The sequence below is a fragment of the Oncorhynchus nerka genome, linkage group LG9a (genome assembly GCF_034236695.1).
Source record: "Oncorhynchus nerka isolate Pitt River linkage group LG9a, Oner_Uvic_2.0, whole genome shotgun sequence".
Classification (NCBI taxonomy): Eukaryota; Metazoa; Chordata; class Actinopteri; order Salmoniformes; family Salmonidae; genus Oncorhynchus; species Oncorhynchus nerka.
The window spans coordinates 62,766,147-62,790,757 of record NC_088404.1 but is presented as its reverse complement, the minus strand read 5'-3'; the positions used below and the strand labels follow the sequence as shown (position 1 = coordinate 62,790,757).

The following is a 24,611-nucleotide window of genomic DNA, read 5'->3' as shown; positions in this document are numbered from 1 at the left end:
ATCATCCCCATCATTACATCATCCTCTCTGTCGTTAGCAGTGTCATTATTATCATTGTCATCATCATCACCACCACCACCATCATCATCGTCAGTATAACATTCGTCATCAGTAGTCATTACCATTGGTTGTCACGCCTTGGTCATTGTATTTTGTGTTTTTGTCATATGTTTGGGTAGGCCAGGGTGTGACATGGGTTTATATGTGATGTTTCGTATTGGGGTTTGTATTATTTGGGATTGCGGCTGATTAGGGGTGTGGTATAGGCTTGGCTGCCTGAGGCGATTCTCAATTAGAGTCAGGTGCTTTCGTTGTCTCTGATTGGGAACCGTATTTAGGCAGCCTGAGTTTCGCTTGGTATTTCGTGGGTGTTTGTTCCTGTCTCTGTGTTGTAGTCACCAGATAGGCTGTAATTAGTTTCACGTTCTGTTTGTTGTTTTGTATTCTGAGTTATTTCATGTACCGCATTTCATTCATTTAAGTCATGAGTAACCAACACGCTGCATTTTGGTCCGACTCTCTTTCCACAAACGAAGAACGCCGTTACATTGGTGCCATCCTCATCAAATATAATGTCAAATATCTTACACAATAAGTGAGAGAGAGAGAAACAGCAGCCAGCTGAGGAAGAGAAAGAAAAAGGAGGGAAAGAGAGAAATAAAAAATAGGGACAAAAAGAGGGAGAGAAGGAGAGGTTTATCTTGTGAGGAACAGAGAAGGCTGGGCCTCTGTCATGCTGCAGATGAATTACGGGAGCTTTTTGGTGTGATGATGACTGCTGGGTTGGCCAAGGGAGACCAGGATTTAAACCCAGGGCAAGTCTACGGTAACGGAATTATACTTTGACACCGTTTTCTTTCTTTAAAATGTATGCCAAATAAAACTATTTACTTCAAAGTGTAACTAACAATACTCTATGCACAATAACTACTTTCAACAATTTCCACTAAAACTTTTACAAAAAAACGTATCTAGTGGAAGAACTGTGCAGATGCAAACTTTGGTGACCGAATTATAGTAAAATCTCCCTCAGGTTTTTATGCGACACTGTTTTCCAAAAACAAAATATCACGTCCGAATTAAGATTCAAAGATGTCTGCAGAAAGAACCGTGTGTCATCTATGACCTGGCACTGTGAGATATGGACATGAATGTCATTCTCCTCATGTTTCACAACTTTGGACATCACAGTGCAGCACAGCAAAGTTCAATAAAGTGCAGTAGAGTAAAGTAGCGTATAATTCAGTACAATAGAGTACCATACAACATACTGTACCGTATTGTACTATACTCTACAGTGCTCTACTCACTGTACAGTATTGTAATGTACTATACTTGGTATTTTATTAGGATCCTCATTAGCTTTTGCGAAAGTAGCAGCTACTCTTCCTGGGGTTCATGTCTGTGACTATAACAGAACGTGTGTAGGAGGCAAAATCCCAAGGAAAACTGTTCACAAAAAACACAACAAAAATATCCCTCCGCCAGTCTCTGTATTGTCTATGGCAAGGGAAAATAGATAGTGTCCAGTTTACAGTTCCTACAGCTTCCACACGATGTCGCCGGTCTTGGCAATTGGGTTGAAGTTTATCCTTGGTGAAATGAGAAATAGGCACTTCCTGTCGTCGAGTACACCGGAGGAAGTTATGAAAGGGAGAATATGGACCATGATTTCAAGACTTGCTGCTATTGAATACAGATCGCCCCGTGATCAATTTGATCGATTATTAACGTTTACTAATACCTAAAGTTGGATTACAAAAGTAGTTTGAAGTGTTTTGTCAAAGTTTATAGGCAACTTTTTTATTTAAAAAAATGACGTTGCATTTTGGAAAGCAGTTTTTTCCTGGATCAGACGGGCTTCATAAATGGACATTTTGGGTATACATGGATGGATTTAATCGAAAAAAGACCCAAATGTGATGTTTATGGGACATATAGGAGTGCCAACAAAGAAGCTCGTCAAAGGTAATGAATGTTTTATATTTTATTTCTGCGTTTTGTGTAGCGCCGGCTACGCTAATTATTTTGTTTACGTCCCCTTTGGGTATTTCGGGGGTTGCATGCTATCAGATAATAGCTTCTCATGCTTTCGCCGAAAAGCATTTTAAAAGTCTGACATGTTGGCTAGATTCACAACGAGTGTAGCTTTAATTGAGTACTATTAGTTGTCACTCTGAAATTTCCGCTGATGTTGATCCCTGTACAGGGACAGCAGCCATAATAGGATAATGACATAATACGGAAGATTAATAGACAAGAACAGTTCAAGGACAGAACTACATCAATCTAAAAATGGCATACGTAGTCTACATACAGTGGTTGCTCCTTTAAAAGTTGTGTCATGCTGCGGCACACCTTGCGTGCTGCCGCAAAATTCTGTGGCACGTCATTAAATTGTCAGCCATTTTTTCTGTTACTGCAAGTTATTGCTAGTTTGACCACCAGAGGGCATATTTGAGAAGCATTTGATAATATTCTGTATTGTCATAACTAGAGAATTTAAAACCTTTTTTGTAATAACATAGTATATGGGATTGACTTTAAGAAATTTGGCTTAATTAATTTGATTAATATTTTTTTTTTTTTTATTAAACCCTCAGGGTTTCAGTTAGGATGGAATGGAAAATATGGAGCTGTACAAAGTGACGGTCGGGAGTAGCGTACAGGATCGGAGGATTCTAAATTGCTTGTCTTCATGAGAATTTTGTTCCAATTTTCTGTAAATCAGTGATATTTATTCCCATAGTAATTTGTTATGGATCCATATCTAAATCATCATCTGCAATTTAAAATTTGAGTATTTGTTTTATCATTATTTTATTAACAAAATGTGTTTTGTTTATTAGGCTACAATACATACTGTAGTAAACATGGGAAAGTGACTAATTCCTTACATAAGGGAGAGCAGGCCATGTTTGTACTACAGAATGTGGGGCACGCGGGAGACCGATGTTATTTCATAGTTGTGATATCTTCACTATTATTCTGTAGAAAATATACAATGTAGAAAATAGTAAAAATAAAGAAATATTGTGGAATGAGTAGGTGTGTCCAAACTTTTGACTGGTACTTGCTTAATTCATTTGATTAATATTATTGTGTTTCTATTCCATGAAAAATGAAAAACCCTCTGGGTTTCCGTCAGGATGGAACAGAAAATATGGCGCTGTACAATGTGACGCTCATAAATTCAGAGAGTTGTCAGATTGTCAGTTTCACACTCGGAGCACACACTGGACGTTCGGGGCCGAGGAGTAGGGTTGATTTGAGCGTTCTGGCCTTACAACGACAGTCAAACACCCAAGCTAACGTTGGCTAGCTTGCTAGCTACTTCCAGACACAAATGAGACCACTCTAGCAGAGCTGGTTAGACAGTTTTCGTGTTAACCAGAGCGTTGGTGACTGTAACTTTGCTCCTGGAAACAAAATTATTTACGCTTTTTTGCCGACGTTTACTGACACCAGCCATATTATTTTTACTGCTGTTTTATTTCTTTACCTACCTATTGTTCACCTAATACCTTTTTTGCACTTTTTTGCACTATTGGCTCGAGCCTGTAAGTAAGCATTTCGCTGTAATACCTGTTGTATTCGGCGCACGTGACAAATAAACTTTGATTTGATTTGATTTTAATGGGCAAAAATGTGCTTTTCTTTCGAAAACGAGGAGATTTCTAAATTACTTTTGAACGGTAGTGTATGTCTATGATAGGTACAGATTTGGTCCAGTCCGGTCCGTCTGTGGACGTTAACATCAAGGCCAGGGTGGACTGACCAAATTTGGACGTCCGGAGTCATTCGGTGCTCAGTGGGTGAAGATGATGCTACAGTAAATGGAAAGAGAGGAGGCTCATGGGTAGGTGTCAGTAAGAGCTGGTAGAGGTGGCAATAACTGGAGAGCGAGAGATAGAGGTAGCGAGAGAGAGACTCGGGGGAGGGGGAAGAGGGAGTGTTTTCCAGACTCAGGCTGTTAACACTCTTGGTTTGACTAGCAGACAACACAAAGACAAATAATATAGTTATGAGCTGAACATAACAATATGCCAGTGGATGCGAGGACCGTAGCAGGTGACCCAATTGTGGTTTGTGAATATTATAATTTCCCATTTTAGCCATTCAATTTTAGTAATTCTATTTGATTTCTTGTTAATACCATTACCAATTTGGTAACGAAACCAATAATCACTTAATAATGAAGAAACAAAATGTATATCAGTAAAATCACTCATTGGTAGGTCTACCATTACCTCTATTAATTATTATAAGGCACAAGTCAATATTTTTTAAACTTACAGAAGTTGCTCCAAAACTAAATATAAGTGTTGATATTAGTTGGCACGGGTCCTTACGTCAACATCATTGTGTTTTGATGCATTTCTGATACCTTTGAAAGGTGCATTATTATTTGTTTGTGTGTATGTTTGTGTTTGTGCGTGTGTCACCATATCACAGGGGAACCATTATGATCCCCATCTCTCCATTCTTCCTGAAAAAAAAACACCAGACAAACACAATGGAAGATGGAGTACGGACCCAATTCAATTCCAATCAGTAACAGGGTTTTTAACACTATATGAAGGCTTTAGTTATTTGCAGATACCAGTTACTGGACAGGCCTCAATGTGTTTCACTATATCTTCAGGTGGAGTTCACATAAAATGCCATCTATATCCTATTCAGTTCAATCTCCTTTTATTTGTATTGCACTATATAGGGTCTTATTCAGGTGCCTGTTCAGAAATGCATAACATTGCCAAGGTTTGGAGAGGGGTATAATAAAAGGATGGCGCCTGGGTCATCGACTCCATCATAAAAATCTGAGGATAACTTTTTGTGGTCCCACAATGCAATTACTGTGAAAGTGGCTCATCACTGCACACAGAGTAGATTGGCACACTCACACACACACTCATATATACACACACACGTATGCATGCACGTACACACACACACACACACACAAATGCACATATACTCAAACTCTTATCACACTTACTCAGTAGCAATAAAATAATTCCTAAATGCTGTGTGCAAAATACAAAATATTGTATTTCTCTTTCACACAAACAAAAACACACACTGGCTGAGTGTGTGAGCTAGCAGAAGGCGCGGCAGTGATTAAATGGGAGCATGCGTGGAGAGAAAGCAGCCATAAAGCATAAATTGAGGTAATGGTTTTCCAATACGTCCTCTAAACACTGAATGAGTGGCTGACTGGGGTTTATGTAGGGACGCCTGAGCACCAGGGAGGAGAGATGGAGTGGGGGGGAAGAGTGTATTACGACTCACCCATCCTTTCTTGCATTAGAGAGAGAGAGAGAGAGAGAGAGAGAGAGAGAGAGAGAGATTTCACTTAGGATTCTTGGTATTTTTCTTTTTTACCACATTCTTGCCTGCATATACTTTTTATACCTCCCATGCGCATGCCGGTTAAGAGTGGTAGTAGTCATGTGCAGATGTGGGTGGGAGTCCATTTTAATAAATCCAGTGGCTATACACCATCAGAACTAAAATCCACTATGAATTTATAACACTAATAAAATAAAATGTATTTTCAAAATAATAGAATAGCATAGTTTGAGTTTCATTATGTTACATCCAAATGAATGAAATCAATAGTTCATTATTTTGTTCATTAAACAGACAAGACATACCTACCCGTACTGGGCAAAACCCTTTGGGCTCCCGAGTGGCGCAGCGGTCTAAGGCACTGAAGCTTATAAGAAATCCCATCCGACGAACCATCAAACAGGCAAACCGTTAATACAGGACTAAGATTGAACGTACTACACCGGCTCCTACGCTCTTCGAATGTGGCAGGGCTTGCAAACTATTAAAGACTACAAAAGAAAGCACAGCCGTGAGCTGCCCAGTGACACGAGCCTACCAGACGAGCTAAATTACTTCTATGCTCACTTCGAGGCAAGCAACACTGAAGCATGCATGAGAGCATCAGCTGTTCTGAATGACTGTGTGATAATGCTCTCCGTAGCCGATGTGAGTAAGAACTTTAAACAGGTCAACATTCACAAGGCCGCATGGTCAGACGGATTACCAGTACGTGTTCTTCAAGCATGCGCTGACCAACTGGCAAGTGTCTTCACTAATATTTTCAACCTGTCCCTGACTGAGTCTGTAATACCAACATGTTTCAAGCAGACCACCATAGTCCCTGTGCCCAAGAACACAAAGGTAACCTGCCTGTAGTCATGAAGTGCTTTGAAAGGTTGGTCATGGCTCACGTCAACACCATTATCCCAGAAACCCTAGACCCACTCCAATTTGCATTCCACCCCAAAAGATCCACAGATCTCTATTGCACAAGAACACAAAGGTAACCTGCCTGTAGCCGTGAAGCGCATTGAAAGGCCGATCATGGCTCACGTCAACACCGTTATCACAGAAACCCTAGACCCACTCAATTTGCATACCGCCCGCCCCAAAAGATCCACAGATCTCTATTGATCTGCACACTGTCCTTTCCTACCTGGACAAAGGGAACACCTATGTGAGAATGCTATTCTTTGACTGCAGCTCAGTGTTCAACACTATAGTGCCCTCAAAGCTCATCAGTAAGCTAAGAACCCTGGGACTAAACACCTCCCTCTGCAACTGGATCCTGGACTTCCTGACGGGCCATCCCCAGGTGGTAAGGGTGGTAAGGGTAGGTAACAACACATCTGCCACACTGACCTTCAACACGGGGGCCCCTTAGGGGTGCGTGCTCAGTCCCCTCCTGTACTCCCTGTTCACTCATAACTGCATGGTCAGTCACGACTCCTACACCATCATTAAGTGTGCCGACGACACAACAGCCTGATCACCGACAACGATGAGACAGCCTATAGGGAGGAGGTCAGAGACCTGGCCATGTGGTGCCAGGATAACAACCTCTCCCTCAAAGTGATCAAGACAAAGGAGATGATTGTGAACTACAGGAAGAGGAGGACAGAACACGCCCCCATTCCCACCAAAGGGCTGTAGTGGAGCAGGTTGAGAGCTTCAAGTTCCTTGGTATCCACATCACCAACAAACTATTATGGTCCAAACACACCAAGACAGTCGTGAAGAGGGTACGACAAAGCCTATTCACCCTCAGGAGACTGAATTTGGCATGGGTCCTCAGATCCTCAAAAAGGTCTACAGCTGCGAGAGCATCCTGAGTGGTTGCATCACTGCCTCGTGTGGCAACTGCTCGGCCTCAGACCACAAGGCACTACAGAGGGTAGTGCGTATGGCCCAATACATCACTAGGGCCAAGCTTCCTGCCATCCAGGACCTCTATACCAGGAGGAAGGCCCTAAAAATGGTAAAAAATGCCAGCCACCCTAGTCATAGACTGTTCTATGACTATGGCAAACGGTACCGCACGGCAAGTGCTACGGGAGCGCCAAGTCCAGGTCCAAAAGGCTCTTAACAGCTTCTACCCCAAGCCATAAGACTCTTAAACAGCTAATCAAATGGCTAAACAGACTATTTGCATTACCCCCCCAAACCCCCATCTTTTGAATGGTAGTGTATATATAAATCTGGGCACGCACCCTTGGCATTCAGGCTTGGTTTCATCAGACCAGATAATCTTTTTTCTCATGTTCTGAGAGTCTTTAGCTGCCTTTTGACAAATTCTAAACTTCTTCCATTTAAAAATGATGGAGGCCACTGTGTTCTTGTGGACCTTCAATGCAGCAGAAATGTTTTGGTACCCTTCCCTAGATCTGTGCCTAGACACAACCCTGTCTCGGAGCTCTACGGACAATTCCTTCGACCTCATGGCTTGGTTTTTTATCTGACATGCACTGTCAACTGTGGGACCTTATGTGCCATTCCAAATCATATCCAATCAATTGAATTTACCACAGCTGGACTCCAATCAGGTTGTATGAACATTTCAAGTATTATCAAGAGAAACAGGATGGACCTGAGCTCAATTTCGAGTCTCATAGAAAAGGGTCTGAATATTTATGTGAATAAGGTATCTATTTTTTATATTTAATAAAGTTGCACCAAAAAAATGTAAACATGTTTTCGCTTTGTCATTATGGGTTATTGTGTGTAGATGCCTGAGGATTTTTGTTTATTTAATAAATTTTAGAATAAGGCTGTAACGTAACAAAATGTGGAAAAAAGTCTGGATACTTTCCGAAGGCACTGTATACGGCACATTGACCTTTAGATGCAAAACACCAGGGTTTTGTAATATCTTGTTGAAAATTCTTACAAAACATCTGTAGATTACATAAATAATGTATTACAAGGACTTGTAAACTGATACATATTGAACATAAGGCTTTGTACTCCAAAGTGACTTCAAGGATAAAGTTCATAGTTAATGAACTACAGCATACATTAACAAAGAACAAACTATAGAGGTGCATTTCTCATCCACCTCCCTTATGTAACCAAACCCTGATCTTCAAATATGTATGAGTGAACGAAGACTCTGACACACAGATCTCCCAAAACTTCTTGATGCGAAGCAAATGTATACTTCAGATAATATCTGAGACTGCAGAAAGAGAAGGTGAACAACAGATAGGGCTTGTAATCCTAAAATCCACCATGCAGCAGCCGAAGCTTTGGGATTCAAAGACCTTGCCCCATTCTCAAGCATTCACACAGAGGCTGGTGATGCTAAGTGTTTGATTTACTGAAGGAATTAATCATTGGACTGCACTGTACAGTACGTGCCCAAACTGAGCTTTACTTAACAACTTCCATAAATAGAGATGAGAGATTAAGAGCATCATCCGTACCGAAACAAGAACCAGTAAAGAATTGGGTTGTCGGTTTGACCGGATTAGTAAAATCCTTTGGGATGGAATAACATGATTGCAAAATATGAGGGGCATTGTCTCTCCAAGGAAAGGGAGGGATGAAAGGAGAGGATCCACTGTGTCCAGGTCTTTATTCCAGCCTCGTGCTACTTAACACACGGATTGAACTAATGAATGAATCATCAAGCCCTTGATTGGTTGCATCAGGTGGGTTAGTACTGGGTGGGCTCCAGGACCAGGTTGGAAGAACGTTGCTCCAACATTTAGATCTAACATCTGTGCATCCAGTTTTGTGTGTTGGAATGTTCCGGAAGCGTTCCATCACAAAAGTTACACAAACAGCCCGGCCTCATTCCCAAAACTGCAGAGGGATGTTCCTTGACGGGTGAAATGTGACGCAAGTGGAACGCTTTCCGCCTACAGTACATTTAACAACATTTTCATTTGGATAAATGCATTCTGATCATTTTCAGAGGAACATTCTCTTCTAACATCATAATCGACACTCCCTCAGGGACCTGGAGTGAGAACTGTCTCCGTGTTCCAAAGAGCGGTACCGTATCTAGTTATCTGGGAAAGTAGTGGAGTTAAATTAAGACTTGAGTCGTGAATAATGCTAGGACAGGCTCCCCGACGGGGAGGATGCAGAGGTTTGTGGGACAAATCCCACAATGAGAGAAAAAGCAACCGGAATGGGATTCCACAGACTAACTAGTTTAAACTGGTTTAATCCAAACCAAGATATGCACAGCTCCATAAAACAAGGACACTCACATCCAAACTTTAATCCACACAGGCTGAATCCTTGAGAAACACGACACAGGCTACTTGGAGTTTTGTATTAATAATTTATGTCCATAAAAAAATGTGAGGGATATGCTCGTATCACAAATTAGGATTTGGATCTGTATAAATACAACAGCCCTAAAGAAAATTCATTTTCCAAGTAGCACTATCCCACTGGGCAAGAACTGGTTGAATCAACGTTGTTTTCACATCATTTCACCCCAAAATATATGTGATGATGTTGACTCAACATGGAAACCTGATAGGATATGCAAAAAGTCATCAACATAAGGGCATTTCACATTTGAACCAAAATCCAATGACATGGTGAAATGTTTTGTTGCTTTCACATTGAATTCAAGTGACTTGACAACTCAACCAAATGTAAATTAAAACTAGATGTTGAACGGACATCTGTATCCAGTGGGATAGTGCAAGCGTGATCATGGCTGATGACATAACGGGGCAGGGGACAAGTCGAACCGCTAGCTCCCAGATAATTGCTGAGAGAGAAGTGGCTGACCCAGTCCCTCTCCTGCGACTGGGCCTCCCCTCCTCGCCATGCTACGCCCCACCATGACGATTCTAATGAAATCATTAAAGTCCGACCGGCAGGTTAATGGGAGCCAATCGAGTGTGTGCTACACCAGCAGGCCCATCACCATGGGAACCAAGGGCAGAATAAAAAAGCACTCCGATATTACACACTGCAGTTCCAGACAGCCTAATCTGTTCCTGTCCCACGGTTCTAAAAACACCAAGGCTGGTTGGTATGGAGATAAGAGAGACAGAGCTTTGTCCTCTACGGGACAGAGATAGTGAGTTCTTTAGAGAGGGGTTTTAGGGCAAAGTCGATGACAGAAAGTATTAAGAACCACAAAAACAAAAGTCTTATCAACAGTTGATAAGGGCATACCCCGAAGAGATTCAAACAAGGATTGAGTATATGGGAAACGTTTAAGTATTTGGCACAGCTGCCTTTTATCAACGATAATATTCCGTTTGCTGGCCCTTACTGAAATTAGTCTTAGCTTACTAGCAACCCTATGAGGTTCGGGTTACTTGCATCCCTACGAGGCTCGGGTTACTTGCATCCCTATGAGGCTCGGGTTACCATCTTCCTTGTCCAGCCTTTCACAGACATTGACAAACAGCCGGGCTAAAGTTACACTGCAAATCTGCCCCAGACAGTCATCAGTTACAGACAGTAGTCGATAGAAAGGGGAAGACAACAGAATACAAATCAAAGAGGTGTAGCATTACTAGAGCACAAAGAGAGACGAGAAGGGGTGGTTGAGCGAGAGGTGGGGAGAGAAAGTGGAGAATTGAGAGCAAATACAAGAAAGGATGGGTAAGTGAAAAAGAGAGAGGGAAGTTTGAGGTACTGAGGCAAGGGTCTAGAAAAAATGGGAAACAGGTTAAATATGGAGCAATACAGTTGTGGACATTAAAACCTTATTTTTAAGAGTCCTGCTCCACGGTATAGGTTTTTGTGACCAACTACTGATTGAATATGCAAAAGTGTTGTGTTGCACACAACCTAAATTTTTAATGGCCACAACTATAGGTTATGAGAAGAAGAGACCGGGAGATACAAGCTGTTAGCGAGAGAGATAGGGAGAGACAGGGAGTTAGACAAGGAATCAGAAGTTGGGATAGCGAGGGACTACCATAGAGGAAGTTATTGACACGGTTTGTCTCCTCGCATTGGGAAAACTGTCAGAGGTAACACTGACTGTGCTCCTGACTGTGCTCCTGACTGTGCTCTGACTATGCTGCTGACTGTGCTCTGACTATGCTCCTGACTGTGCTCCTGACTGTGCTCTGACTGTGCTCCTGACTGTGCTCTGACTATGCTGCTGACTGTGCTTTAACTGTGCTCTGACTGTGCTCTGACTATGCTGCTGACTGTGCTCCTGACGGTGCTCTGATTATGCTGATGACTATGCTCCTGACTATGCTCCTGACTGTGCTCCTGACTGTGCTCCTGACTGTGCTCCTGACTGTGCTCTGACTATGCTCCTGACTGTGCTCCTGACTGTGCTCTGACTATGCTGCTGACTGTGCTTTAACTGTGCTCTGACTGTGCTCTGACTATGCTGCTGACTGTACTCTGACTATGCTGCTGACTGTGCTTCTTACTGTCCTCTGACTATGGTCTGACTATGCTGCTGACTGTGCTCCTGACTGTGCTCTGACTATGCTGCTGACTGTGCTCCTGACTGTGCTCTGACTATGCTGCTGACTGTGCTACTGACTGTGCTCTGACTATGCGGCTGACTGTGCTCTGACTATGCTGCTGACTGTGCCTGACTATGCTGCCGACTGTGCTCTGACTATACTGCTGACTGTGCTTTAACTGTGCTCTGACTGTGCTCCTGACTGTGCTTGAACTGTGCTCTGACTTTGCTCCTGACTATGCTTTAACTGTGCTCTGACTATGCTGCTGACTGTGCTTTAACTGTGCTCTGACTGTGCTCTGACTATGCTCCTGACTGTGCTTTAACTGTTCTCTGACTGTGCTCCTAACCGTGCTTTAACTGTGCTCTGACTATGCTGCTGACTGTGCTTTAACTGTGCTCTGACTGTGCTTTAACTGTGCTCTGACTGTGCTGTAACTGTGCTCTGACTATGCTGCTGACTGTGCTTTAACTGTGCTCTGACTATGCGGCTGACTGTGCTTTAACTGTGCTCTGACAGTGCTCCCGAAACTTGCTGAATATTGCACTCGGTGTAATAAAGATATAAAAGACATATGGTGCAGAAACAAGCCCTGAGCTTTTACAAACAGGAGCTGTGGAATAGAGGAAAGAGAGAGGAAGAAAAAGAGAAAATGAAGAGATGCGCAAAAAGGAATGAAAACTATTTTGCCACAGGCAATGCACCTTGGAGAGAGCTGACCATCAGAGAGAATGGCTAATATCAGAGAAGAGGAGGGAAAGAATAATCTCCCCATCTCTCTCTCCATCTCTTTCTCTCTCACCCACACACAGCAGTGAATCTCGATAGCCTACAGTACCAGGTCTGCTATGTGAGGTTGCTATATTATAAGTATCAACTCTCAAGACAAAGCGACATTTCCAAGCACAAACTTATACACTTATTAGATGACAACTTCAGGGAGAGAAAGCACATGTGACTAGTTATGAGCCTATCACCTGTGACTTGACGTCTTGACATCGGCTACTCAACATCAATGTCTATTACCAGAGCATCCTCCTCCGTCCCCCTTCTCTTCGTTATTGAAGGCTGTGGAGTGAGGCTGAGCAAAAGGGCAGCACACTCAGACTACTGGGCTATTAATCAGTGTCACAGCAGCACTGGGCTCGATTACTGCATGTTAATTGCACAGATCAGTGCAGTTTATTTGCTATAATTAGCCAACCCCAATTGCCCATCCCAGCAGAGCCCGAGGTGGGCCGCCTCACCACACTTAATGAACGAGACAGTGTGTGTGTGTGTGTGTGTGTGTGTGTGTGTGTGTGTGTGTGTGTGTGTGTGTGTGTGTGTGTGTGTGTGTGTGTGTGTGTGTGTGTGTGTGTGTGTGAGAGAGAGAGCAAAAGAGACTGAATTGTGGACATGGACAGTGTTTTGTAGAAAGAAACTCTTCCTCCCTCGTCTCCTCTCAGGACCTGAGAGGTGAAAACAAAACAACATAGTCCGTTCTTTCAGATCAGTGCAGATTAAAGTAGAAATGCTGTAGAGATCTGTTTAATTATATGCTGTAATCTAGGTCAGGGGTACAGAGGCTGGGAGCCAGGCAGTGGGCTATAGCAGTCCGCTCTGCCCATTCTTTCCTCCTCTCGGATTCTCAAAACTCTCTCTCAAAAAAAGTTGATTCTGGTAGTGTGAAAAGTGCAAAAACTTTGGCCTTTAGTGTGACTTGGCTAATATATGACAAGGTTAAAAAGACTCATCTTATTGTGGCTGCATGAGCCTAATATTAACCCTCCTTTTCCAACTATGCACTCTACTGCTACTCCTCCTTACCCGCTCTATCCAACTTTTGTTCTTTATTTGTTTCGTGTTACCGTCCGTTTTCCTGTCTCAGCTCTCTGTGTACTCTTTCCATCTTTCTGGCTCTTCATAACTATGTCTGTCATTCCTCTCTCTCTCTTTGTCTGTTGTCATCTCTCTGTGTCTTCCCTCCTCCATGTCCCTCTCTGGGCTCTATTTTTGTCTGCTATTAAATCTGCACAATTAGTCAAATGCATGCTCGTTGGCAATATTGACCTGTTAAAGCCAGCGCTCTATAATTTTCTAACCCTTGCGCCAGGATTGGTAATTTACCTGTTCTATATGTGCTCCGTTGCGCTGAGGTGGGAGGTGTGGCAATATCTTAGGTGTGTGCTTAAAAACTTGTGCCAAAGTGACAATTTCAGGAAACGCTGGTTGGGATATTTAAACCAACCAAAAGCTGGTCTTAGCAGTAAGGCAGTTGGTTATGGCATGGATTTTGAGAGCGGAAGTGCTGCCTATCCAGCAGTGATGCACAGTGCCCATGGAATGAGATGTGTCTTTTGTGCCAGTGAACCTCAAATTTAGAAACATAAAAAAATATAGATTTTCCCTCATTTAGATTAATTTGATTAAAAATCAAGCACAGCCTCCCCTCCCCTAAATCAAGGCTGGTTTAGCAGCTTAACATAGGTGTGTCTTTTTTATCCTGGCCATGCATCAGCCAAGTAACCTATCAATAAAGGGGTTCCATTTCAAATATATCATCTCAATATCTCACTTTATGGGGATTCGCTCAGCTGGATTCTCTAACGGAAGTACTAATCGGAGCGTCTGTTGGAGACATCCTTGTGAAGAGTTCTCTCTAACTCCTGAAGCTCTCCTCAGCACTACTAGATTCTGTCTTTCTACTGAACTGTTCTCTGGCGAACCACGAGGTTGACGCTTCCGGACGTAGGACCCCAGCTCCTGTCAATAGTGTTTGATAGAAAGGAAAGAGTACTGACCGATAGGAACGTTTTGCTTCGAGTACAATTCATTTTCTCCTCTTCAGTCTCCAGTTGGTAGCTAGCATCACAGGCTAGCTTTATTGACTTGGTGAGCCTTCACAGGAAGGCTTTAGGAAGGCTTTATTGACTTGGCAAACTAGCTGGGAAGCTAGCTAACCACACCAGCATCACTACTTGAAACAGTAATATTGCTGGATCCCTTCTCTCGTCTTATTTTCACCTATTTTTACTAGTTTGTGTTAATTCGACTGACTGGTTGCCTCATGGCTCTAAGGTCTCGGGAACTGCCCGCACGCAGTTCACTTCGGCTAGCTACAGCACATCTTGGCCAAGAGGCATCTGCTAGCTAGCTAACGAATCTTTAGCTTTACGGTTTAGCATTCACACGGTGCTCACCCTAGCTGGAATGAGCCGCAAGGCTTCTGACTAGCTAGCTCAACAGCAGGTGCCTTCATATCATCACTGGTGGAAAAAGTACTCAAAAGTCATATTTTTGATACCTTAAAAGAAAATGACTCAAGTAAAAGTGAAAGTCACCCAGTAAAATATTACTTGAGAAAAAGTCTAAAAGTATTTGGTTTTAAATATACTTAAGAATCAAAAATAAATGGAATTGCTCAAATGTAATTAAGAATCAAAAGTAAAATAATTCATCATTTCAAATTCCTTATATTATGCAAAACAGACAGCACAATTACTTTTTTATTATTATTTTTTTATTACGGATAACCAGGGGCACACTACAACGCCCTGACAATAATTTACAAACAAAGCATTTTTGTTTAGTGAGTCCGCCAGATCAGAGGCAGTTGGGATGACCAGGGATGTTCTCTTGATAAGTGTGTGAATTGGACCATTTTCCTGTCAAAATGTAACAAGTACTTTTGGGTGTCAGGTATAATGTATGGAGTAAAAAGTACATTCTTTTATTTAGGAATGTAGTGAAGTAAAAGTAAAAGTTGTCAAAAAATATAAACCAAAAACGACTTAAGTAGTACTTTAAAGTATTTTAACTTATTAAGTACTTTACACCACCGCATATGATCAAGCCCTACTAATATTATAGCCACTGCTGCCCCTTCCCAAGGCGAACCAAGCCAGGCACTGGAACCACAGGTAGTATCACATTTTCATTTCATTTCATTACAGTACAACGGTTTGACTTGTTTGATCGTAGCTAGCTACATAGCCGTCTTTGTATCAAAGATAATTGTGTAGTCTAGAGCGATTTTCTAGGTTAGCTAGCCAGCTATTGTCGTTCTTTTAACGCAACGTAACGTAATCAACACTGCTAGCTAGCCAGCTAGCCCCCGAATAGCAGCACTGTAGCCACTGCCAGCTAGCCTACAAAGTCAACAACGCAGCCACTGCCAGCTAGCCTACTTCAGCAGTACTGTATCATTTTAATCATTTTAGTCAATAAGATTCTTGCTACGTAAGCTTAACTTTCTGAACATTCGAGACGTGTAGTCCACTTGTCATTCCAATCTCCTTTGCATTAGCGTAGCCTCTTCTGTAGCCTGTCAACTATGTGTCTGTCTATCCCTGTTCTCTCCTCTCTGCACAGACCATACAAACGCTCCACACCGCGTGGCCGCGGCCACCTAATCTGGTGGTCCCAGCGCGCACGACCCACGTGGAGTTCCAGGTCTCCGGTAGCCTCTGGAACTGCCGATCTGCGGCCAACAAGGCAGAGTTCATCTCAGCCTATGCCTCCCTCCAGTCCCTCGACTTCTTGGCACTGACGGAAACATGGATCACCACAGATAACACTGCTACTCCTACTGCTCTCTCTTCGTCCGCCCACGTGTTCTCGCACACCCGAGAGCTTCTGGTCAGCGGGGTGGTGGCACCGGGATCCTCATCTCTCCCAAGTGGTCATTCTCTCTTTCTCCCCTTACCCATCTGTCTATCGCCTCCTTTGAATTCCATGCTGTCACAGTTACCAGCCCTTTCAAGCTTAACATCCTTATCATTTATCGCCCTCCAGGTTCCCTCGGAGAGTTCATCAATGAGCTTGATGCCTTGATAAGCTCCTTTCCTGAGGACGGCTCACCTCTCACAGTTCTGGGCGACTTTAACCTCCCCACGTCTACCTTTGACTCATTCCTCTCTGCCTCCTTCTTTCCACTCCTCTCCTCTTTTGACCTCACCCTCTCACCTTCCCCCTACTCACAAGGCAGGCAATACGCTCGACCTCATCTTTACTAGATGCTGTTCTTCCACTAACCTCATTGCAACTCCCCTCCAAGTCTCCGACCACTACCTTGTATCCTTTTCCCTCTCGCTCTCATCCAACACTTCCCACACTGCCCCTACTCGGATGGTATCGCGCCGTCCCAACCTTCGCTCTCTCTCCCCGCTACTCTCTCCTCTTCCATCCTATCATCTCTTCCCTCTGCTCAAACCTTCTCCAACCTATCTCCTGATTCTGCCTCCTCAACCCTCCTCTCCTCCCTTTCTGCATCCTTTGATTCTCTATGTCCCCTATCCTCCAGGCCGGCTCGGTCCTCCCCTCCTGCTCCGTGGCTCAACGACTCATTGCGAGCTCACAGAACAGGGCTCCGGGCAGCCGAGCGGAAATGGAGGAAAACTTGCCTCCCTGCGGACCTGGCATCCTTTCACTCCCTCCTCTCTACATTTTCCTCTTCTGTCTCTGCTGCTAAAGCCACTTTCTACCACTCTAAATTCCAAGCTTCTGCCTCTAACCCTAGGAAGCTCTTTGCCACCTTCTCCTCCCTCCTGAATCCTCCCCCTCCTCCCTCTCTGCAGATGACTTCGTCAACCATTTTGAAAAGAAGGTCGACGACATCCGATCCTCGTTTGCTAAGTCAAACGACACCGCTGGTTCTGCTCACACTGCCCTACCCTGTGCTCTGACCTCTTTCTCCCCTCTCTCCAGATGAAATATCGCGTCTTGTGACGGCCGGCCGCCCAACAACCTGCCCGCTTGACCCTATCCCCTCCTCTCTTCTCCAGACCATTTCCGGAGACCTTCTCCCTTACCTCACCTCGCTCATCAACTCATCCCTGACCGCTGGCTACGTCCCTTCCGTCTTCAAGAGAGCGAGAGTTGCACCCCTTCTGAAAAAACCTACACTCGATCCCTCCGATGTCAACAACTACAGACCAGTATCCCTTCTTTCTTTTCTCTCCAAAACTCTTGAACGTGCCGTCCTTGGCCAGCTCTCCCGCTATCTCTCTCAGAATGACCTTCTTGATCCAAATCAGTCAGGTTTCAAGACTAGTCATTCAACTGAGACTGCTCTTCTCTGTATCACGGAGGCGCTCCGCACTGCTAAAGCTAACTCTCTCTCCTCTGCTCTCATCCTTCTAGACCTATCGGCTGCCTTCGATACTGTGAACCATCAGATCCTCCTCTCCACCCTCTCCGAGTTGGGCATCTCCGGCGCGGCCCACGCTTGGATTGCGTCCTACCTGACAGGTCGCTCCTACCAGGTGGCGTGGCGAGAATCTGTCTCCTCACCACGTGCTCTCACCACTGGTGTCCCCCAGGGCTCTGTTCTAGGCCCTCTCCTATTCTCGCTATACACCAAGTCACTTGGCTCTGTCATAACCTCACATGGTCTCTCCTATCATTGCTATGCAGACGACACACAATTAATCTTCTCCTTTCCCCCTTCTGATGACCAGGTGGCGAATCGCATCTCTGCATGTCTGGCAGACATATCAGTGTGGATGACGGATCACCACCTCAAGCTGAACCTCGGCAAGACGGAGCTGCTCTTCCTCCCGGGGAAGGACTGCCCGTTCCATGATCTCGCCATCACGGTTGACAACTCCATTGTGTCCTCCTCCCAGAGCGCTAAGAACCTTGGCGTGATCCTGGACAACACCCTGTCGTTCTCAAATAACATCAAGGCGGTGGCCCGTTCCTGTAGGTTCATGCTCTACAACATCCGCAGAGTACGACCCTGCCTCACACAGGAAGCGGCGCAGGTCCTAATCCAGGCACTTGTCATCTCCCGTCTTGATTACTGCAACTCGCTGTTGGCTGGGCTCCCTGCCTGTGCCATTAAACCCCTACAACTCATCCAGAACGCCGCAGCCCGTCTGGTGTTCAACCTTCCCAAGTTCTCTCACGTCACCCCGCTCCTCCGCTCTCTCCACTGGCTTCCAGTTGAAGCTCGCATCCGCTACAAGACCATGGTGCTTGCCTACGGAGCTGTGAGGGGAACGGCACCTCAGTACCTCCAGGCTCTGATCAGGCCCTACACCCAAACAAGGGCACTGCGTTCATCCACCTCTGGCCTGCTCGCCTCCCTACCACTGAGGAAGTACAGTTCCCGCTCAGCCCAGTCAAAACTGTTCGCTGCTCTGGCCCCCCAATGGTGGAACAAACTCCCTCACGACGCCAGGACAGCGGAGTCAATCACCACCTTCCGGAGACACCTGAAACTCCACCTCTTTAAGGAATACCTAGGATAGGATAAAGTAATCCTTCTCACCCCCCCTTAAAAGATTTAGATGCACTATTGTAAAGTGGCTGTTCCACTGGATGTCATAAGGTGAATGCACCAATCTGTAAGTCGCTCTGGATAAGAGCGTCTGCTAAATGACTTAAATGTAAATGTAAATGTAACCACCACGTTCTTGTGTTTGCGGTTCTATGATTGCGGGGGAAGGTAGAATATTATGGATAGCCTCGATTCTATTCTACTGTCTGACAACTTGATGTCAGGGGATGGCAAGCTAAGACAATGATGGGAGACAATGATGGGATTCATCCCGTTGGGTCTCCTCGACTTTGAAAATGACATGGAGGGTGAAGAAACCGCTCTTCCACCATCTTGGCCGGTAGGGATATCCTTGTCCCATCACGCACCAGCAACTCCTGTGGCGGTATTATGTTTCATGTTTTGTGTGGAACCCAGGAAGAGTAACTGCTGCTTTTTCAGCAGCTAATGGGGATCCTAATAAAATACCAAATACCCATAACATGTTCTATAGTTGCCATTGTGGCCAAGTAGCGGCCTAAGCAAAGAGCTACTGTAAATGTGCCTTCGGAAAGTATTTAGACCCCTTGACCTTTTCCACATTTTGATACTTATTCTAAAATAGATTTGTACACACAATGCCCCATAATGACGAAGCGTAAACTGGTTTTTAGATTTTTGGGGGGGCAAATGTATAAAACATTTATAAGAACAGCTCAAATAAGCAAAGAGAAATGACAGTCCATCATTACTTTAAGACATGAAGGTCAGTCAATCTATAAAATTTCAAGAACTTTGAAAGTTTCTTCAAGTGCAGTCACAAAAAAACATCAAGCGCTATGATGAAACTGGTTCTCATGAGGACCGCCACAGGAATGAAAGACCCAGAGTTACCTCTGCTGTAGACGATATGTTCATTACAGTTACCAGCCTCAGAAATTGCAGCCCTAATAAATGCTTCACATCTCAACATCAACTGTTCACAGGAGACCGTGTGAATCAGGCCATCATGGTCAAATTGTTGTACCAATAAGAAGAATAAGAAGAATCAGATGACCTTGCCTCCGCAATCACCCGACCTCATCCCAATTGAGATGGTTTGGGATGAGTTGGACCATAGAGTGAAGCAAAAGCAGCAAACAATCCTTCAAGCATGTTAGAAAAGCATTCCAGGTGAAGCTGGTTGAGAGAATGCCAAGAGTGTGAAAAGCTGCCATCAATGCAAAGGGTGGCTACTTTGAAGAATCTAAAATCTAAAATATATGTTGATTTGTTGTTTGGTTGTTTGTTTTTGGTTACTACATGATTCCATGTGTTATTTCATCGTGTTGATGTTTTCACTATTATTCTACAATGTAAACAATAGCAAAAATAAAGAAAAACCCTTGAATGAGTAGGCATGAGCATTCTAATATAAAAAGAGTACATGCATTTTTTGGCAACATTATCAAATCGTAGTCGCATGCATCATGTAGCCTAGCACATAGCCCTATATGTTTTGATACGGTTTGTATCACACCAAAAGTGGCTAGATAGCTCTAAGTGTAACATATAGCCCTAGGACCCCTGGAACAGGGTTGGATTAGACCCCTGGAACAGTGTTGGATTAGCCCATAGCCTTCAGAACCTAGTGAAACGTGTTCTTATAAGCCCAGTCATGCAATTGCTTGTGAAAACAGAGTTTTGACTGGACTCTATTGAAAAGAGGAACCCAGCTTTCTCATGCTCTATATGTAATGCTCAATTCTTCAAATGAAGCACATTAATCCACTTTACAACCGGTTGTTGCCTACCTGGCATATTAAAAATGTAACCGTGGGAAGCGCTATTCCATTAGCGATTTTTTGGTGGGACATTCTAAATAACAAAATATTCCACACATATATTAGTAGGCTATATTTAAAGACCAGATTACATTGTGAATAGTCTGATGGGTGAGAATATCATCAAGTGCTTGTCAAATTGTGAATGAGATACTGATGAAATGTGTGCAGCCTGCGCAAGTAACAGAGCAGAGGGCATGTCTTTTCATGCAACTTTTTTTCATCCTTTAAATCGATTCATTCGGCCATAGAATGCATCGTAAAAGGAGTGAGCGAGCCATTTGTGCCTCCAGTTGCACAAGGATCTCGTAGGAACCTTGTTACCTGACCCCACCTTTGATGCCACCTTTGTTACCTGACCCCACTTTCAGCAGCAACTGCTTTGCTTCACCATAGAGCTTGTGGTTTCTCAGCTGTCACTCTCCCTGTGAAACAGGACAGAAGCTTTTCCTCTGCTTGTATCCGGTATGCGCTTTTGTATTTTACTTGGATAGAGTGAGAGTATTGCACAAGAGCTAGAAACAACCTCTTTGTTTCTTGGGCGCCTCCCTGCAAGGAAGGCCCCTCTCTCATCAACTGGTATATTGGAAAGCAAAGGGTTGCAGGCCAGATGGGCTTATTCCACCAGAGGGCTGACACCACTTGGGCGCTTTTCAAGGGCATCTCCTTTAACAGGAGATTTGCACTATGGCTTTACCGACTGTCACTGCACTTTCATCAGCACATACTTCCTCAGTGTTGGGGCCTCTTGAGGGGTGTTTTGATAATATGAGTGACATATCTCACCACTTTTCCCTGCTTGCAAGAGCGCAAGGAAGCTAGGCATGCTTGTGAATGACCAAAGGCGAGGCGAGTGGAGTCTTGTGAAGAGGAGAAGGGCTCACCTCATTCGACACCCGACCTGTATGTCTCCAACAGACGCTGATTGGTACTTCCTGAGCAAATCACCATAAAGTGAGATATCTCACTCATATTATCATAGAATTGAGTTTATGCAAGTTAACCTACATTATAAATTCTCTACTGAGAGTACCGTCTTGAGCTTAAATTTTTTTTCACATACACTACGTGGACAACAGCTCGTCAAATATCTCATTCTAAAAATTATGGGCATTAATATGGAGTTGGTTTCCCCTTTGCTGCAATAACAGCCTTCACTCCACTAGATTTTGGACTTGCTGCCACAAGAGCATTAGTGAGGTCGGGCACTAATGTTGGGCGATTAGGCCTGTCTCGTAGTGGGGCATTCCAATTCATTCCATATGTGTTCGATGGGGTTGAGGTCAGGGCTTTGTGCAGTTCAGTCAAGTTCTTCCACACCGGTCTTGACAAACCATTTATGTATGGACCTCACTTTGTGCACCGGGTCATTGTCATGCTGAACAGGAAAGGGCCTCCCCCAAACTGTTGCCACAAAGTTGGAAGCACAGAATTGTCTAGAATGTCATTGTATGCTGTGTTCCTTTACTGGAACTAAGGGGCCTAGCCCGAACCATGAATAACAGCCCCAGACCATTATTTCTCTTCCAAACTTTACAGTTGTAACTATGCATTCGGGCATAGGATCTTTGTCCAGCTCCTGTGAAAAGTTTGGATGTGTGTAAAACTGTCCATATTCTACATTGCCTGAATATTATATTCCCATGGGGAGCGATTATGGTGCCTGTAACTGTATTTAGACATGGCCTATTTATAACAAGTTGGCGTTTCATTTATCATGGACAAACCTTTGAATTGGAGTTGATGACAACGCAATACATAAAAAGCTGTATATACACAACTTGAAACAACCATATATTTAGCCATGGAACATGTTCTGATTGGCCAGGGAGGTGTCAAGCTTTGACACACCTACGACGTATGTATTCATCAAAACCCAGGCCTTTTGCACCACTGTGCCCATTATTTCTACTGTAAAATCAGAAAAACTATTTCTGACATACCCAGACCTATAGCGCTACCGCCAGCGATGAGATTTGCCATTGCGTTAGGTTTGTTAAAATAGAGCCCTCTGTCTATCTCTATTTATCAATGCCTCACACATTGATTATCACTCCATTTCTAAAAGTTGGCTTCGTCATCTCTCCCTTTCTTACTTACACTACATCACAGAAGTAAGTGGAAGCCTGCTCATCAAAAATCTTGTTAAAAAATGATAGGCATTAATATGGAGTTGGTTCCCCCCTGCTGCTCCACTCTTCTGGGAAGGCTTTCCACTAGAAGTTGGAACATTGCTGCGGGGACTTGCTTCCATTCAGCCACAAGAGCATTAGTGAGGTCGGGCACTGATGATGGGCGATTAGGCCTGGCTCGCATTTAGCCTTCCAATTCATCCCAAAGGTGTTCAATGGGGTTGTGCAGGCCAGCCAAGTTCTTACACACCGATCTCAATAAACCATTTCTGTATGGATCTCGCTTTGTGCACAGGGGCATTGTCATGCTGAAAAAAGGAATGGGCCTTCCCCAAACTATTGCCACACATTTGGAAGCACAGAAACATTTAAAATGTCATTGTATGCTGTAGCATTAAGATTTCCCTTCACTGGAACTAAAACAGCCCCAGACCATTATTCCTCCTCCACCAAACTTTACAGTTGACACTATGCATTCGGGCAGGTAGCGTTCTCCTGGCATCCGCTAAAGCCAGATTTGTCTGACCGACTGCCAGATGGTGAAGCAGGATTCATCACTCCAGAGAACACGTTTCCACTGCTCTGTAGTCCACTGGCGGCGAGCTTTACGCCACTCCACCGATGCTTGGCAGTCCGCATGGTGATCTTAGACTTGTGTGTGGCTGCTCGGCCATTTCCATTTCATGAAGCTCCCGAAGAACCGTTATTGTGCTGACGTTGCTTCCAGAGGCAGTTTGAAACTTGGTAGTGAGTGTTGCAACCGAGGACAGACCGTTTTTATGTGCTTCAGCACTCGGCGGTCCCATTCTGTGAGCTTGAGTGGCCTATCACTTTTTTTGGCTGTGCCATTGTTGCTCCAAGACAATTCCACTTCACAATAACAGCACCTACAGTTGACCGGGGCAGATATTTGACGAACTGACTTTTTGGAAAGTTGGCATCCTATGATAGTGCCACATTGAAAGTCACAGAGCTCTTCAAAAAGGCCATTCTACTGCCAATGTTTTCTATGGAGAGTGCTCGATTTTATACACCTGTCAGCACCTGTCAGCAACTGAAAAAACTTCTGTCTATTCATGGATCAACAGTTACCTATCCAATAAGGACTTGGATTACTGTGCAGTTGTGTGGTCGGGTGCGGAAAATAAGGACATAGACAACTTGCAGTTGGTCCAAATCTGAGCAGCATGTACTGCACTTAGATGTACACAGAGGGCATATGTCAATGACATGCATGTCAATCTCCCCTGGCTCAAAGCTGACTGCAACTCTATTGTCTTTGTGCGAGGTGTCGATGTTACCGAGGTACAGAACAGAGGCTGGGAAAACACACCCAGTTAACTCAAGCTAGCAATAAAAGCAGATAAAAAAAGAACACCTTATGGTACAACGGGGTCAGTAAAAAGACACACAGACATGTATGCATTTTGTATTGTATTTTGCATTGTATTATGTACAGTACCTGCCAATAGTTTGGAAAAACACATACTCAATGGTTTTTCTTTATTTTGTACTATTGTCTACATTGTAGAATAATAGTGAAGAAATCAAAACTATGAAATAACACATATGGAATCATGTAGTAACAAAAAAAGTGTTAAACAAATCAAAATATATTTTATATTCTTCAAGTAGATATCCTTTGCCTTAAGGACTCTTGGCATTCTCT

General features: G+C 43.8%; 1 protein-coding gene across 1 annotated transcript in view; it reads right to left on the bottom strand.

Annotated features, from left to right (window-relative positions):
* The window catches only part of b4galnt4a (beta-1,4-N-acetyl-galactosaminyl transferase 4a), a 471,729-nt gene that overhangs the window by 328,127 nt on the left and 118,991 nt on the right, over positions 1-24,611 (bottom strand).